Genomic DNA, 17,391 nt, shown 5'->3' on the forward strand with positions numbered 1-17,391 from the left:
CTGAGCGGTTCGCGGGCCTTAAGGGAATTTTTTATCCTTTGATGATGCAGTGGTGAGTGTTGGTGACTGAATGATTCCAAGAACATTGGGCTCCATGCATTTAAATGGCTTTGATATGTGAATATATATCTTATTATTCTGTATATAAAAATGCTCTCTTAAACCAAAGAATTCTAGTACTAACAAAGCAAATTATTTGGGCGCTAATATTGCATATAATTAAATTGGCTACATTTTAACTTTAAATTCTGAGCCGCATATTCTCTATGGGATAAATTTACTAAAGGTTATTACTAAGGGTTCTAAAAATGAAAAGTGGTGATGTTGCCCATAGCAACCAAATAGATTCTGTCTATAATTTCTCTATTGCATCCTAGAAAGTGATAGACGGAATCTGGTTTGTTGCTATGGGTAACATCACACTTTTCAATTTTAGAAGCTTTAGTAAATATACCCCTATGTGCTTGTGGTCGGAAATCAAATACTGCCTGTCCATAGGCCGGCACTTAGGGCCTTTTTCAGGCTTATTAGCAAACCAAAAAAGCACACTGATGGACAAAACCATGGGGGAGGGTCAGGCTGCGGGGAAGAGTGGTTCAGATACTGCTGCGCTACTGTACAGAAACCAATTTACAAAAACACAATTTAGGCCCATGGTTTCATTCAATCCCTTTGGAACAAGAGTGTCCAATCTAAAGATCCAGCTGGCTTCTAATTGTAAAAGCCTCCTCAGTGGCACACCCAGGGGGGGGGGTTTCGGAGCACCCAGAAACCCCCTCCACTGAAAAAAAAAAAATATATATATATATATATATATTTTTTTTTAGCTGCATGAGTATTATTAATCGCTGTCTAGCGTCCTCTGCAGCCTGCTGTCTTCATGGTGGCACTTGTAAGTGCAATAAAAGTTTACTTTATTTTAATTATAGTACATATATATTATTATTATTATTATTATTATTATTATTATTATCCTTTATTTATATGGCGCCACAATGGTTCCACATCGCCCAATTACATAGTACATAAATATTCAAACAGGAAAACAGCAACTTACAGTTGATGACAGTATAGGACAAGTACAGGGTAAATAAACATAGTTACATCAGCAGATGACACTGGAATAAGTATCAGGTGGCAGAAGACTGCTGGAGTTGATGCAGGTGAACATTATTAAAGTAAGAAAGGATAAGCACATGAGGGAAGAGGGCCCTGCTCGTGAGAGCTTACATTCTAGAGGGGAGGGGTAGACAGACAGGGGTGACACAGGCGGGGTACATAGAGAGCATGGAACAGAGGGTTAGGATGAGATTTGGCTGGGTTTGGTGAAGAAGTGGGTCTTGAGAGCCCGTTTGAAGTTTTGTAGAGAGGTGGAGAGTCTGAGGGGGAGAGGTAGGGAATTCCAGAGAAGTGGTGCAGCACATGAAAAATCTTGGAGGTAGGAGTGGGAGGAAGTAATCCGTAGGCAGGAGAGTCGGCTAGCATTAGCAGAGCGAAGAGGACGGGTGGGAGTGTAAAGCGAGATAAGATCAGAGATGTAGATGGGAGAGGAGTTGGTGAGGGCTTTGTAAGGAAGTGTGAGAAGCTTGAAATGGATTCTGAAAGGGAAGGGGAACCAGTGAAGGTCTAGGAAGAGAGGAGAGGTGAATGTAGTGAGTTTGGTGAGGAAAATGAGCCAGGCAGCAACATTGAGGATAGATTGGAGTGGAGAGAGGTATTTGTCAGGAATGCCAGTCAGGAGGAGAGAGTTGATAAGAGTCTTAGTAGCATCCTGGGTCCGAAAGGGTCTGATCCTGGAAATATTTTACGCATGTATATACATACATGCATATAAACCAACACACACACACACACACACACACACACACACACACACACACGATAGATATATATATATATATATATATATATGTGTATATATCTGTGTACTGTATGTGTGTGTACATATATATATTAGAGATGTGCACTTGAAATTTTTCGGGTTTTGTGTTTTGGTTTTGGGTTCGGTTCCGCGGCCGTGTTTTGGGTTCTAACGCGTTTTGGCAAAACCTCACCGATTTTTTTTTGTCAGATTCGGGTGTGTTTTGGATTCGGGTGTTTTTTTTCAAAGAACCCTAAAAAACAGCTTAAATTATTGAATTTGGGGGTAATTTTGATCCCATAGTATTCTTAACCTCAATAACCATAATTTACACTCGTTTTCGGTCTATTCTGAACACCTCACACCTCACAATATTATTTTTAGTCCTAAAATTTGCACCGAGGTCGCTGGATGACTAAGCTCAGCGACCCAAGTGGCCGACACAAACACCTGGCCCATCTAGGAGTGGCACTGCAGTGTCACGCAGGACGGCCCTTCCAAAAAACACTCCCCACACAGCACATGACGCAAAGAAAAAAAGAGGCGCAATGAGGTAGCTGTGTGAGTAAGCTAAGCGACCCTAGTGGCCGACACAAACACCTGGCCCATCTAGGAGTGGCACTGCAGTGTCACGCAGGACGGCCCTTCCAAAAAACTACTCCCCAAACAGCACATGACGCAAAGAAGAAAAAAAAGAGGCGCAATGAGGTAGCTGTGTGAGTAACCTAAGCGACCCTAGTGGCCGACACAAACACCTGGCCCATCTAGGAGTGGCACTGCAGTGTCACGCAGGACGGCCCTTCCAAAAAACTACTCCCCAAACAGCACATGACGCAAAGAAGAAAAAAAAGAGGCGCAATGAGGTAGCTGTGTGAGTAACCTAAGCGACCCTAGTGGCCGACACAAACACCTGGCCCATCTAGGAGTGGCACTGCAGTGTCACGCAGGATGGCCCTTCCAAAAAACTACTCCCCAAACAGCACATGACGCAAAGAAGAAAAAAAAGAGGCGCAATGAGGTAGCTGTGTGAGTAACCTAAGCGACCCTAGTGGCCGACACAAACACCTGGCCCATCTAGGAGTGGCACTGCAGTGTCACGCAGGACGGCCCTTCCAAAAAACTACTCCCCAAACAGCACATGACGCAAAGAAGAAAAAAAAGAGGCGCAATGAGGTAGCTGTGTGAGTAACCTAAGCGACCCTAGTGGCCGACACAAACACCTGGCCCATCTAGGAGTGGCACTGCAGTGTCACGCAGGACGGCCCTTCCAAAAAACTACTCCCCAAACAGCACATGACGCAAAGAAGAAAAAAAAGAGGCGCAATGAGGTAGCTGTGTGAGTAACCTAAGCGACCCTAGTGGCCGACACAAACACCTGGCCCATCTAGGAGTGGCACTGCAGTGTCACGCAGGACGGCCCTTCCAAAAAACTACTCCCCAAACAGCACATGACGCAAAGAAGAAAAAAAAGAGGCGCAATGAGGTAGCTGTGTGAGTAACCTAAGCGACCCTAGTGGCCGACACAAACACTTGGCCCATCTAGGAGTGGCACTGCAGTGTCACGCTGGACGGCCCTTCCAAAACACTACTCCCCAAACAGCACATGACGCAAAGAAAAATTAAAGAAAAAAGAGGTGCAAGATGGAATTGTCCTTGGGCCCTCCCACCCACCCTTATGTTGTATAAACAGGACATGCACACTTTAACCAACCCATCATTTCAGTGACATGGTCTGCCACACGACTGTGACTGAAATGACGGGTTGGTTTGGACCCCCACCAAAAAAGAAGCAATTAATCTCTCCTTGCACAAACTGGCTCTACAGAGGCAAGATATCCACCTCATCATCATCCTCCGATATATCACCGTGTACATCCCCCTCCTCACAGATTATCAATTCGTCCCCACTGGAATCCACCATCTCAGCTACCTGTGTACTTTGTGGAGGCAATTGCTGCTGGTCAATGTCTCCACGGAGGAATTGATTATAATTCATTTTAATGAACATCATCTTCTCCACATTTTCTGGAAGTAACCTTGTACGCCGATTGCTGACAAGGTGAGCGGCGGCACTAAACACTCTTTCGGAGTACACACTTGTGGGAGGGCAACTTAGGTAGAATAAAGCCAGTTTGTGCAAGGGCCTCCAAATTGCCTCTTTTTCCTGCCAGTATAAGTACGGACTGTCTGACGTGCTTACTTGGATGCGGTCACTCATATAATCCTCCACCATTCTTTCAATGGGGAGACAATCATATGCAGTGACAGTAGACGACATGTCCGTAATCGTTGTCAGGTCCTTCAGTCCGGACCAGATGTCAGCATCAGCAGTCGCTCCAGACTGCCCTGCATCACCGCCAGCGGGTGGGCTCGGAATTCTGAGCCTTTTCCTCGCACCCCCAGTTGCGGGAGAATGTGAAGGAGGAGATGTTGACAGGTCGCGTTCCGCTTGACTTGACAATTTTCTCACCAGCAGGTCTTTGAACCCCAGCAGACTTGTGTGTGCCGGAAAGAGAGATCCAAGGTAGGTTTTAAATCTAGGATCGAGCACGGTGGCCAAAATGTAGTGCTCTGATTTCAACAGATTGACCACCCGTGAATCCTTGTTAAGCGAATTAAGGGCTCCATCCACAAGTCCCACATGCCTAGCGGAATCGCTCTGTCTTAGCTCCTCCTTCAATGCCTCCAGCTTCTTCTGCAAAAGCCTGATGAGGGGAATGACCTGACTCAGGCTGGCAGTGTCTGAACTGACTTCACGTGTGGCAAGTTCAAAGGGCAGCAGAACCTTGCACAACGTTGAAATCATTCTCCACTGCGCTTGAGACAGGTGCATTCCACCTCCTATATAGTGCTCAATTGTATAGGCTTGAATGGCCTTTTGCTGCTCCTCCAACCTCTGAAGCATATAGAGGGTTGAATTCCACCTCGTTACCACTTCTTGCTTCAGATGATGGCAGGGCAGGTTCAGGCGTTTTTGGTGGTGCTCCAGTCTTCTGTACGTGGTGCCTGTACGCCGAAAGTGTCCCGCAATTCTTCTGGCCACCGACAGCATCTCTTGCACGCCCCTGTCATTTTTTAAATAATTCTGCACCACCAAATTCAAGGTATGTGCAAAACATGGGACGTGCTGGAAATTGCCCAGATTTAATGCACACACAATATTGCTGGCGTTGTCCGATGCCACAAATCCACAGGAGAGTCCAATTGGGGTAAGCCATTCCCCGATGATCTTCCTCAGTTGCCGTAAGAGGTTTTCAGCTGTGTGCGTATTCTGGAAACCGGTGATACAAAGCGTAGCCTGCCTAGGAAAGAGTTGGCGTTTGCGAGATGCTGCTACTGGTGCCGCCGCTGCTGTTCTTGCGGCGGGAGTCCATACATCTACCCAGTGGGCTGTCACAGTCATATAGTCCTGACCCTGCCCTGCTCCACTTGTCCACATGTCCGTGGTTAAGTGGACATTGGGTACAGCTGCATTTTTTAGGACACTGGTGACTCTTTTTCTGAGGTCTGTGTACATTTTCGGTATCGCCTGCCTAGAGAAATGGAACCTAGATGGTATTTGGTACCGGGGACACAGTACCTCCAACAAGTCTCTAGTTGGCTCTGCAGTAATGATGGATACCGGAACCACGTTTCTCACCACCCAGGATGCCAAGGCCTCAGTTATCCGCTTTGCAGCAGGATGACTGCTGTGATATTTCATCTTCCTCGCAAAGGACTGTTGGACAGTTAATTGCTTGGTGGAAGTAGTAAAAGTGGTCTTACGACTTCCCCTCTGGGATGACCATCGACTCCCAGCAGCAACAACAGCAGCGCCAGCAGCAGTAGGCGTTACACGCAAGGATGCATCGGAGGAATCCCAGGCAGGAGAGGACTCGTCAGAATTGCCAGTGACATGGCCTGCAGGACTATTGGCATTCCTGGGGAAGGAGGAAATTGACACTGAGGGAGTTGGTGGGGTGGTTTGCGTGAGCTTGGTTACAAGAGGAAGGGATTTACTGGTCAGTTTACTGCTTCCGCTGTCGCCCAAAGTTTTTGAACTTGTCACTGACTTATTATGAATGTGCTGCAGGTGACGTATAAGGGAGGATGTTCCGAGGTGGTTAACGTCCTTACCCCTACTTATTACAGCTTGACAAAGGCAACACACGGCTTGAGAAATGTTGTCCGCATTTCTGGTGAAATACTTCCACACCGAAGAGCTGATTTTTTTGGTATTTTCACCAGGCATGTCAATGGCCATATTCCTCCCACGGACAACAGGTGTCTCCCCGGGTGCCTGACTTAAACAAACCACCTCACCATCAGAATCCTCCTTGTCAATTTCCTCCCCAGCGCCAGCAACACCCATATCCTCCTCATCCTGGTGTACTTCAACACTGACATCTTCAATCTGACTATCAGGAACTGGACTGTGGGTGCTCCTTCCAGCACTTGCAGGGGGCGTGCAAATGGTGGAAGGCGCAAGCTCTTCATGTCCAGTGTTGGGAAGGTCAGGCATCGCAACCGACACAATTGGACTCTCCTTGTGGATTTGGGATTTCGAAGAACGCACAGTTCTTTGCTGTGCTTTTGCCAGCTTGAGTCTTTTCATTTTTCTAGCGAGAGGCTGAGTGCTTCCATCCTCATGTGAAGCTGAACCACTAGCCATGAACATAGGCCAGGGCCTCAGCCGTTCCTTGCCACTCCGTGTGGTAAATGGCATATTGGCAAGTTTACGCTTCTCCTCCGACAATTTTATTTTAGATTTTTGAGTCCTTTTTTTACTGATATTTGGTGTTTTGGATTTTACATGCTCTGTACTATGCCATTGGGCATCGGCCTTGGCAGACGACGTTGCTGGCATTTCATCGTCTCGGCCATGACTAGTGGCAGCAGCTTCAGCACGAGGTGGAAGTGGATCTTGATCTTTCCCTATTTTTGGAACCTCAACATTTTTGTTCTCCATATTTTAATAGGCACAACTAAAAGGCACCTCAGGTAAACAATGGAGATGGATGGATACTAGTATACTTATGGATGACGAGCGACTGCCGACACAGAGGTAGCTACAGCCGTGGACTACCGTACTGTGTATGCTGCTAGTATAGACTGGATGATAATGAGATAAAATTAAAATATATATATATATCACACTAGTACTGCAGCCGGACAGGTATATAATGTAATGACGGACCTGCTAGACACTGTCTGCAGAATGCGTTTATAAAAACACCACACGACGAGTGTTTAACTTTTCCAGGCAGACAATCACAATATACTGGTGGTCAGCAGACAATCACAATATACTGGTGGTCAGTGGTCACTGGTCAGTTACACTGGCAGTGGCACTCTGGCAGCAAAAGTGTGCACTGTACTTAAAAATATGTACTCCTGCTATAACTGCTCCCCAGTCTCCCCCACAATTAAGCTGTGTGAGCAGTGAGCACTCAGCACAGTCAGATAATGATATACAGTATTACATATGATGCAGCACACTGGGCTGAGCACAGATATGGTATGTGTATGTGACTGTCACACTGTGTATCGGTTTTTTTCAGGCAGAGAACGGATTAATTAAACTGGTGGTCAATGGTCACTGGTCACAGTATCAGCAAGTAGTACTCCGTCCTAAGCAGACAATCACAATATACAGGGGGTCAGTGTGGTCTGGTCACTGGTCAGTCACACTGGCAGTGTGGCACTCTGGCAGCAAAAGTGTGCACTGTACTTAAAATATATTATATGTACTCCTGCTCTAACTGCTCCCAGTCCCCAGTCTCCCCCACAATTAAGCTGTGTGAGCACTCAGCACAGTCAGATATTATTACATATGATGATGCAGCACACTGAGGCTGAGCACAGATATGGTACGTGACTGTGTCACACTGTGTATCGTTTTTTTTCAGGCAGAGAACGGATTAATTAAACTGGTGGCACTGGTCACTGGTCACACTATCAGCAGCAAGTAGTACTCCTCCTATATGCTCCCCAACATTTGTGTCTCTCTGTACTAGTAAACTGGTGGCACTGGTCACTGGTCACACTATCAGCAGCAAGTAGTACTCCTCCTATATGCTCCCCAAAATTTGTGTCTCTCTGTACTAGTAACTAAACTGGTGGCACTGGTCACTGGTCACACTATCAGCAGCAAGTAGTACTCCTCCTATATGCTCCCCAAAATTTGTGTCTCTCTGTACTAGTAAACTGGTGGCACTGGTCACTGGTCACACTATCAGCAGCAAGTAGTACTCCTCCTGTATATGCTCCCCAAAATTTGTGTCTCTCTGTACTAGTAAACTGGTGGCACTGGTCACTGGTCACACTATCAGCAGCAAGTAGTACTCCTCCTATATGCTCCCCAAAATTTGTGTCTCTCTGTACTAGTAAACTGGTGGCACTGGTCACTGGTCACACTATCAGCAGCAAGCAGTACTCCTCCTATATGCTCCCCAAAATTAGTGTCTCTCTGTACTAGTCAGTCACTCTAAACGGAGAGGACGCCAGCCACGTCCTCTCCCTATCAATCTCAATGCACGTGTGAAAATGGCGGCGACGCGCGGCTCCTTATATAGAATCCGAGTCTCGCAATAGAATACGAGCCTCGCGAGAATCCGACAGCGGGATGATGACGTTCGGGCGCGCTCGGGTTAGCCGAGCAAGGCGGGAGGATCCGAGCCTGCTCGGCCCCGTGTAAAAACCCTGAAGTTCGGGCGGGTTCGGTTTCCGAGAAACCGAACCCGCTCATCTCTAATATATATATATATATATATATATATGCATGTTTAATATGCTATGTATATGTGTATGTGTGTGCATGTATATATATGTATATATATATATGTATGTGTAGATATATGTATATATATATATACACACACACACACAGACACACTAGTTTTACGGACCCAGCATATACTGGGTCACCTCAGTCCGCACTCCCGTGATTGGCTCCGCCCAGTTCTGGAAACCCCCCAGTGCGAATCCTGCATTTGCCACTGCTCCTATGTCTATTTCCCCTTCTAAGCGTAAGGGATACATGATCAATAACTTTGTAGCGAAGTATGGCTTCCCCGTGTCCTTTGGCCACAAAATGTTAAGCCACCGGTTGCTCGTTATGCCCTGTGGTTATCGCTGATCTAAAAGCTGTCCTGTGTTGCGCCATTCTTTTTTAAAATTGGCGAGTGGTTTTACCCACATATTATAAACCACATGGGCAAAACAATACATAAACCACAAATCTAGAGGAACAAGTAAGTGAACAATTCATTTTTAATCTTTTGCCTGAATGGGCATGTACCACTAGGTCCCCCGTCTGGAGGTATCCACAAGTGGTACATCCCAAGCAGCGGAAGCAACCATTCTTGTTTCTGGGATCTCCCAAAGCCAGAGATATTTGTTTTGACAACAACATCTCTAATATTGAGGCTAATACACGAGAACCGTGTAATGCAGTAAAGATCAGGGTCTGTCGCTATCACTGTCCATAGAGCTTTGACTTTTTTAGTGATAAAATGACTTTGAGTATTGTATTCACTAAACCATGGTATTGTGTAAGCTGCCTCTTCTTGTTATCTGCCAGAAGGTTGTGTTGTGTGTGCCTAAGTGCTTTTGTTTTAGCTATGCTTAACTCATCAACTGGATAACCTCTTTCTACAAACTTGTCAAACATGATGTCTACCTGTTTGACAGTGTCCACTGGATCACTGAAGATCCAGCACACCCAGAGGTACTGCGAGTAGGGAAACCCTTTCACAGTAGAACGAGGATTAAAGCTGTTGTGTCTAAGCAAATTATTCCTGTCCGTTGGTTTAGAATAAAGTGTTAATAGAAGGAAAATCACCAGAAAACAATTGCGCACATACACTTATAATGCAGCCCGAGTGTCTCAAATGGCTCACCAAAAAAACCATAGAACTTATAGAATACAGAAAAAGAGAGAAACCCAGTGGCGCAAAAGTGAATTCACAATTAAGACAAACGTCTTTCCTGTATAATGTCCTCAATTAATTTCTTCAACCTTTGTGGTTTTCTATTCTGAAGATCCACTCCGGTAGGAATTGTACCTCGGACAGAGAAATAATATCCTTAGTGCAACACTATTTTTACATAAGAGAATGGCACTCCTTAGAAACGTATACTGTTGCACTCACATTTAATCAATATTGTAAATGCTCATCATCCTCCACAATTGAATAGTACTCCTTTACACTTCCTTCATCCAATATGTGACTCAAAAGGCAAAGGGAGAAAGGGATTTAGTGCAACACCGTTTTTTTTATTTATTATTATTATTTATTTAATTTATTCAAGGTTGCACTTACAAGATTAAAAATCCACAAAAACATATAACAAACTCCCGAGGGAAAGATTGATTCTCACGGTAGATGAAATCCGAGCCAGCCGTTCCACATCTCCGAAGGGAAGCAGTTCTTTCACCGTCACAATGAATGACCTTATCTACCTTTACTCTCCCACCTGTCCTCTTCGCTCTGCTAGTGCACGCCGACTCTCCTGTCTTCTGATTACTTCCTCCCACTCCTATCTCCAAGATTTTTCACGTGCTGCACCACTTCTCTGGATTTCTTTACCTCTCACCCTCAGACTCTCCACCTTCAAATGGGCTCTTAAGACCCACTTCTTCACCAAACCCAGCCAAATCTTACCCTAACCCTCTGTCCCACGCTTGGTCTAGCCCATGTGTGTCACCCCTGTCTGTCTGTCCCTCCCCTTTACAGAGCCGGCCCTAACCAATATGATGCCCTAGGCAAGATTTTGGCTGGTGCCCCCTAGCACCGCCGCTAATTCTGCAAGAGATGCCTGACATGAGTCAGCTGGCAGCTCTGCTAACGTCGGGCGCTTTTTGTTTATAAAAATGCATCGTATTTGCTTTACTATGTGGCTAGGATGCACAAGCAGCTTCTGCTGATTAAAATGATATGCAGCATGCCTATATTCTGTATAAAAATGCGGCTGTATCTGTGTATGAAATGCTACATTACAGTGATTTCCAGGAATACACACAGAATATAGGCATGCCGCATATCATTTTAATCAGCAGAAGCTGCTGGTGCCCCTAAGCATATCAAATGCCGTAGGCATTTGCCTAGTTTGCCTATGCCTAAGGCCGGCTCTGCCCCTTTAGAATGTAAGCTCTCACAAGTAGGGCCCTCTTCCCTCATGTGCTTATCATTTTCTTACTTTATTAATCCTCAACTGCTCAAATCCCTCAGTTTTTTGGCCACCTTGAAACTTATCGCTATGTCGTCTATTGGTGTAGTTATGCTTAGTTTATCCTGTTCTTGTCCTATATTGTCGTCAACTGTAAATCACTGTTTTCCTGTTTTGATTATGTGCATATGTACTCTGTAATTGGGCACTGCGGAACCCTTTTGGCGCCATATAAATAAAGGAGAATAATAATAATAATTATTAATAGGCTCAAACTGAGATCTAGGTCTGTGTAGTGGTTGCGGTAACTTCTTTGACATGTGTAGAATAGGATTTTTTAACAAAATGTTCTTTGAGCTTCAAAGTCCTTTGCAGTTTAAACTTTTCTACTTTACGCTTGAACTGGTCTGGCTTATTTGTAGGGATAAAAGACAGTCCCTTACTGAGGATGCTGACCTTAGCTGTAGTTAAAGTGCTTGATGATAAATTAAATACTAATACTTAATTCCTTTTTGCAGCTTCAGCACGTTTTTGCCGCCCTTGTTGGCCGCCCCTCCTCGTTGGTCTCCTTTTTGGGCGGATGATCCAGCCTGGGTATGTACCCCTAAAGGGGTACTCACTGTTTGAGATGTTGAGGCAACTGGGGGGGATGTTCATCTGTCTTACTGGCTGAGGTACTTGAATGCTTACTGGGGATCATTCTGACCCGATATCACGCTGCAGTTTATCGCAGCTGTGCGATCGGGTCAGAACCGGGCATGCGCTGGTGGTGCAGTGTGCCGGCACATGCCAGATGGCTGAAGGCCATTGCTGCAGTACGATCGCCTCTGCCGGATTGACAGGCAGAGGCGGTCACTGGGCGGGGTGGACGAAACGGCGGCGTTTGGCCGCCGTTTCTTGGGCACGGTCTGGGCAATGCAGACGTGGCCGGACCGCATGGGGGGCGGGCCGCAGCGGCTGCGTGATGTCACACGCAGCCGCTGAGGGCTGGGGAGCAACCAGTAGCTCCCGGCTAGCACGCTAAAGCTGCGCTTGCCAGGTGCTACTCCTAAAGTGCAAAAGGATCACCGCTGTGCGATGATTTTGCACTTCTGCGATCGCTGCATCAGGCATGTGAGATCAGGGTGCCAGACATTAGGGGGTGCCTGTGCGCACCAGGAACCCCCCCTGCTCACACCTATGATCTGAGAGAGTGCTAATAGTGCCTCTGATTAACCATTTCAGGACCATTTAATGTAGCTCTGAGTCATGATATGTTAGGTGTTGACACATCAAAAGTACATTTTCTAAAAGTCAATTTGAATCGATTTTGATACATTTTTGGTTGATTTGTGATCCATATTGTGTTTCAGGGTCTAAATCCCACATTTACTAACAGATGATTTTTTGACACCCTTTTAAAAAAATATATAATGTATCTGCTAGTAAATGTGGGATTTAGGGGCATATTTATTAAAAATCAACCTGGGTTGATGTTTGGTCGATGACTGGTTGTTTTTTTTTTGATGATTTTGTATTTCAGGGTCTAAATTCCACACAATTTTTAATTTTTTTTTTAAACAATGTCAAAAATCCTATGATGGTAAATGTGTGATTTAGACGCTAAAAAGCAAAATCAATCAAAATCGATCAAACATCATTTAAAATCGACCCAAGTCCCTCATTCCGAGTTGTTCACTCGCTAGTTGCTTTTAGTAGCATTGCACACGCTAGGCCGCCGCCCTCTGGGAGTGTATCTTATCTTAGCAGAATTGCGAACGACAAATTAGCAGAACTGCTACTAAATAATTCTTAGCAGTTTCTGAGTAGCTCCAGACCTACTCACAGATTGCGATCAGCTCAGTCCGTTTAGTTCCTAGTTTGACGTCACAAACACGCCCTGCGTTCGGCCAGCCACTCCCCCGTTTCTTCAGCCACTCCCACGTTTTTCCCTGGCACGCCTTTTTTTTATTAAATGCCGTGAAAACGCTGAGTTGCCACCCAGAAATACCCACTTCCTGTCAATCCCACTACGATCACTCGAGCGTTGAAAAAACTTCACTCGAGTTTGTGTAATTCTACTAAGTTCTTAGTAAAATAACTAAGCGCATGCGCAATTAGCAGCAAATTGCAGCATAGCGAAAATCGGTAACAAGCGAACAACTTGGAATGACCCCCCAAATCATTATTACACCACCAGGACTTAGAGACTGATTCAGAACCTGTCGCAGATGTGCTAAAATCGCTATGAAGCTGGTACATGTGCAAGGTCCTAAACTGTGTTCTTTTCAGAATGCAGTTTATGGCATGGAGGGGGGCGGGAACAGGGTATTGACGCTGTGTTTTGTGGGCATCGATGCTACATTTTAGGGGCATGGTCTTGACAACTCAGACATATCTGGACCGGTTTATGGAGTGGGCCATGGTGGCTGTGTGACATCCCACACGGCAGCTGCATCTCTTAACATGGCGGGTAGCTGTCTGCCTTCACAACTAGTTTGCGCAGGCAGAGGGCTACTCGAAACATGCGAAAGCATCGCCACTGTGAGACGCTCTCACTTGTGTGCGGAGGGGGTGTCTGGATCCAGCATGTGGGGTGGACTTGCACATCTACGATCAGGTCTGACTTACGCCCTGATATCTGCGTCTTTAGATAAAGGCAGAGGTCACAGATGCGGAAAATTGCTACAGTACGATGTTTTGCACAATGTGTGTCAGCAGAACAGGACACAGAGCTGAGGAACGCGGCGCCAATAACCCAGTCTCTGCGTTATACTCCTGTTTCACCATTCTGAGTAATAACATTGCGCACCTATTTGTACAAATACATTCTGCAGAACACAGAGCCTATGACTGGAGCAATGAAGTCATTGAGCAGTTTATTCTGCTGAGTATTGTGGTTGGGTACATCTAAGACCAGTGACATACAGGAAATATCTCAGCTAAATGCAGTATGTAATGTAAATAAGTCTTGAATACTGTCTGCAATTTTGGGCACCATATTACAAAAAGGATATCCTGGAGCTAGAAAAGGTTCAGAGGCGTGCAACCAATTAATCAAGGGCATGGAGACACTGTAATATGAGGAAAGGCTTGCAAGGCTAGGCATGTTTATATTGGAAAAGAGGAGTCTAAGAGGGGACATGCTCAACATCTACAAATATATAAGGGGTCAATACACAGAGCTCGGGAGGGACCTGTTTTCTATAAGATCAGCACAGAGGACACATGGTCACTCGCTTAGGTTAGAGGAGAGGAGTTTCCACACATTGAGGCGAAAAGGTTTTTTCACAGTAAGGACAATGGCTCGCAAGCTGCTTTTAGCAGCATTGCACACGCTAAGCCGCCGCCTACTGGGAGTGAATCTTAGCTTAGCAAAATTGCGAACAAAAGATTTGCAATATTGCGAAAAGACTTCTCTGTGCAGTTTCTGAGTAGCTCGAGACTTACTCTTACAGTGCGATCAGTTCAGTGCTTGTCGTTCCTGGTTTGACGTCACAAACACACCCAGCGTTCGCCCAGACACTCCCCCGTTTCTCCAGCCACTCCCGCGCTTTTCCCAGAAACGGTAGCGTTTTTTCAAACACTCCCATAAAATGGCCTGTTTCCGCCCAGAAACACCCACTTCCTGTCAATCACATTACGATCACCAGAACGAAGAAAAAACCTTGTAATGCCGTGAGTAAAATACCTAACTGCATAGCAAATTTACTTGGCGCAGTCGCAGTGCGAACATTGCGCATGCACAGTTAGCTGAAAATCTCTGCGATGCGAAGAAAATTACTGAGCGAACAACTCGGAATGACCACCAATACGTGTTTGGAATTCCCTGCCTGAGAGAGTAGTAATGGCGGACTCAGTCAACACCTTTAATAATGGGTTAGATAAATTCCTACGGGATAAAGATATTCAGGGTTATGGTAGGCACGCATTATAGTTAATATAACTAGTCCTAACATAAAAATAACTAGTCCTATAATAAGACTGCATAGGAGACCACAAATAGGTTGAACTCGATGGACAATTGTCTTTTTTCAACCTTAGTTACTATATTACTATGTTATAGTGTTATGAAATGCCCCATGCCATTACCAACAGCTGCAGTTTATAGTGGGTCACATGAGAACTAATCATGGTGGTTACCTAAGTACTGTATGCCGGTGGTCAAAAGACCATCGCTGACATCCCGACAGCTGTCAGAATGCTGAAATTGGAATCCTGATAGCCGGATTCCCGAATGTAGGTATTCAAGGGAGGGTTAGGCTGAGGGGGGAGGGTTAGGCTTTTCAGGATTTTGGCATCCGGGGTGCCGGTATCCCATATTCAACCACTTTATACTGCCTACTGTATTTCTGCTTGTATGCATATAAGGCTCGTCTCTTTAGTATGCTTTTTACAATTCATAGATTTGACTGCACTCTCGTAGGTTTGATTGTACAGTGCTACGGAATCTGAGACACCTTAGAAATAAAAGATGATGATGAAATGTGTGCAACAAAAGTCTTTTGCTTTTGTTTTATAATTAGGAGTTGTTGGTATTTTTGGCTTTTTTGCTGGCTGACAGTACTGTGCTTTGGAGTTGTATGTTTGTGCCATGTTTCAGCAGTTACCTCTTCTATCTTCGTATCCAGGCAAATTCACTGTGTGTCCGCAAAGGCAGGCTGGCTACATTTATTACATTATTATATACATAATCCAGCCCCAAGCATTACATTGATGACCTGTCACTACTTTGGTGACCTTGAACCAGGGACCGACCGGGGGCTTAAATCGGGGCACTAAAGATGGGAGCATGCTGCGAGTTAGGGGGGATGGACTCATGACATGCCCCCATTTCCATGGAGACGGGAGGGGAGGCAGGAGGGCGGCCAGACCAGAGAGACGGAGGCTGCACAGTGCGTGGCCTTCCAGGCTCTCTGTGTGACAGGACTGCCAAATGGGCAGTCCGGCCCTGCCTTGAACATGATGACAGGGCCATAACTACGTGTGTGCCAAGTGGGCTTGGCACACAGCGCAGTTGCCCTGAGGGCGCACGGCCAGCGGCATGTAATGAGTCAAATTGACTCATTACATGCCGCCTCTGTGTGCGCTGTGCGCCGCCGTGCTGTGAATAGAGAAGACAGCAGCGCCGGGCAGCGGACAAGGAGGAGGAGGGAGGGGGAGTGGAGCCGCAGCAGCGCTATTTCATTGGTAGTAAGCGCTGCTGCAGCAGCCCCCTCTCCTTCCGTATTGGCTGCCCGGCGCTGCTGTGGATGCTGGGATGCAGTTCCTTCATCCCAGCATCCACAGCAGCGCCGGGCAGCCAATACGGAAGGAGAGGGGGATGCTGCAGCGGCGCTTACTACCAATGACATAGCGCTGCTGCGGCTCCCTGCTCCCCCTCCCTCCTCCTCCTTCTCACCTGCCTGCACCGAGGGAGTTCACGAGGAGCCTGTCAGGAGGGAGAAGGTAAGTATGTATCTCTCTCTCTCTCTCTCTTTCTCTAAGGGGGACACCGTCTGCCATTATGTGTAAAAAGAGGGACTTGCTGCCGCAATGTGTAAAATGGGGGACCGGCTGCCGCAATGTGTAAAAAGGGGGACTGCCTGCCGCAATGTGTAAAAAGGGGGACTGGGGCTGCCGCAATGTGTAAAAAGGGGGACTGTGGCTGCTGCAATGTATAAAAAGGGGGACTGGCTTCCGCAGTGTGTAAAAAGGGGGACTGGGTGCCGCAATGTGTAAAAAGGGGGACTGGCTGCCGCATTGTGTAAAAAGGGGGACTGGCTGCCGCAATGTGTAAAAAGGGGGTCTGTGGCTGCTGCAATGTGTAAAAAGGAGGACTGGCTGCCGCAATGTGTAAAAAGGTGGCCTGGCTGCCGCAGTGTGTAAAAAGGGGTCCTGGCTGCCGCAATTTGTAGAAAGGGGCCCTGGCTGCCGCAATGTGTAAAAAGGGGGACTGGCTGCCGCAATGTGTAAAAAGGTGGACTGACTGCCGCAATGTGTAAAAAGGGGGACTGGCTGCCGCAATGTGTAAAAAGGGAGACGTTGTCTGCTGTAATGTATAAAAGGGGCTCTACCTGGTGTAGTGGCGCTACTGTGCAGCGTAATTTGAATAATGGAGACTACTGTGCACCGTAGTATGAATTGCTATTATTTTGTGGCCACGCCCCTTCCCAATGAAGCCACGCCCCTATATATTTTTTGCGTGCCTACGACGCACACTGCCCCTATCTTGCATGGGGGGGGGGGGGGGCGCCAATGTCGTTTCTTACATACAGTGCTAAAATGCCTAGTTACGGCACTGCATGATGATATTGTTTAATAGTATCTGTTGCTTTATTAATCAGAATTAGGGGGCTGTTTACTAAGCCTTGGACAGAGATAAAGTGGGGGAGTGATAAAGTACCAGTCAATCCGCTCCT

This window comes from Pseudophryne corroboree, chromosome 10 (assembly GCF_028390025.1).
Source record: "Pseudophryne corroboree isolate aPseCor3 chromosome 10, aPseCor3.hap2, whole genome shotgun sequence".
Lineage (NCBI taxonomy): Eukaryota > Metazoa > Chordata > Amphibia > Anura > Myobatrachidae > Pseudophryne > Pseudophryne corroboree.